Source organism: Helianthus annuus, chromosome 17 (genome assembly GCF_002127325.2).
Source record: "Helianthus annuus cultivar XRQ/B chromosome 17, HanXRQr2.0-SUNRISE, whole genome shotgun sequence".
NCBI classification, from domain to species: Eukaryota; Viridiplantae; Streptophyta; class Magnoliopsida; order Asterales; family Asteraceae; genus Helianthus; species Helianthus annuus.
Genome location: NC_035449.2, coordinates 26574041 through 26576181, shown reverse-complemented (window position 1 = coordinate 26576181; position 2141 = coordinate 26574041).

Sequence of the window (2141 nt, the reverse complement as noted above, 5' to 3'; positions counted from 1 at the left end):
TTGCATTTAGAACTTTGAATTACCTTGCGACACATGATAACCATGCTCTCTAAGAAGTCTAAATTTAAGGGAAACTGCATGAAGATTGTCTTCTTCTTTAATGTCATTTATTGAAGCTACTTTGGTGAGTAGTCTTGCTACATTGGTTTGGAACCGATAGCCTAGGCCTAACCTTTCAATGTCATCTACGAGCTCAAGCAACTGAAAACTACTTGAACCACCGTTTTCATACTCGATATCGCGCTCACTTTATTCTCTAGCTCCTTCACTTCCGCCGAATCCTGTCAATTATCTCAATTCAAGTCATGTGAAGGGGTAAAGAAATGATTGCATGCATGATCATGGAGTTTTTTTGTTTGCAGAACTAGTATCCTTCTTGAAAACATTTTCACAACTAATGTCATTTTTGAAAAACTTTCAATAATAATGTCATCTCTATTTGGAATGACGATTTAATATTAGATATATAAGCTTAATTATGATAGTGATTAGTTTGTTACTTATTTATTTGATATGTATTAGAACTTATAATTATGAGGGCGTGACGGTTGAAGGGTATCACCGTTTAAACGACGGTTGTTCCCGCCATAATTAACCGCCAAATATTCCCGTATATATATATATATGTATTTACCGGCAGTTTGTTCGGTACCAAGACATTCTGAATTTCATTCGAATTGTCCATTTACTCTCTTAGTCATCCTTTCATTCATTCACTGTTCTGCACTTGTTCTTGTTCATCATGAATATCAATCCAAACACCCCTCTTAATTCCGCTGCAAACACGGTTGAATCCCAACAAATTGGTATCAGAGCCACGGTTCAAAAGAATGAAGAAATCTATCCAACGTCAACAATGATGACATGCCAACATTGCTTCGATGAAAAACATGAAAAGGAGAAGAAAGTTCCTCGTGTAAGGTTGTGTTATTACTGTTATCAACCCGGTCACCAAATTTATTTGTGCAAATCGAAGGAACAAGATAGGCCACTCAATTGATCCGACAATCGATCAATACTGGAATTCAAAGACATGATGATGAAGTTGTCCACCGTCAAGAAATGATTGTTACCGGAACAGAAGGTGGTCAATGGGATGATATATGATATGTAAGTTCAAAGTTTACTCATCATTTTGCCGGTAATCTAAACGTGTTTAAACGAATTAAACACTTGGTTGGGGTAGAAACGAAAAGAGGGGAAGATAATTTTCTGTTTATTCGGGAATTGGGGCTGTAGAGATCAGATCAGGAAATGAAATGTTACGTATACAAAGTGTATTTTATGCACCGGAACTTGATCGAAATATATTAAGCATGGATCAATTAACATTACAAGGGTATACGGTTAAGAAATCTGAAGATTAATGTAAAATATATCCGATGTTTTCTGCACCGATCACAAACTTGGTGAACAACATAAATGGATTAACCAAAGAGGAAGAAATTGGCTTGAAAGAAAATCAAAGAGTGATCGATCAAAGTGCAGTAAATGATGAACAAAAGGAGAATTATCTCAACTCATACTTTGAAGATCTGAATTTATCTTCACAAGAACCCGGTTGGAGTCAAATGATCATTCATGCTATGGAATTTCATGAATTTTCTCACTGCAAATCGTTGTTGGATATGATGGAAGATGGGGAATTCGTGTTTAAGTATAAACACGAATTGGAGATCAAGTTTGAAGAGATGTTAACATGGTTTATAAACGTTAAACTTGGAATTACTACTCGACCCATTCCTCCATATGCATGCTTCTGATAACAGAAAAGTTGATTTGCTCGGTCTCTACATAGTGGTTAAACGTGACGGAGGATACAGAAATGTAACCGATAATAATCTGTGGGCTGTAGTAGCAAAGGATATGGGTTATGAATATCACGACGGTGAGTTTATGAGAATCATGTACGCGATGTATCTCGATGTTTTAGTCTACTATTACAAGTTCAAAACAGTGCAAGGAAGAGTGATCGATAAAGAAGTGGTTGAACAAGATGAAGGTCCATCGGATTTCCGTCACGAAAGAAGGAAGAGCGATGGAGATGTTCAAGACGAAGAAGCTATCCATCACTATGCCTTATTTGCAGGAAACGACTGGGAAAGAGCAATGAAAATGCAGAAGAAACGCCGTCGATTCGA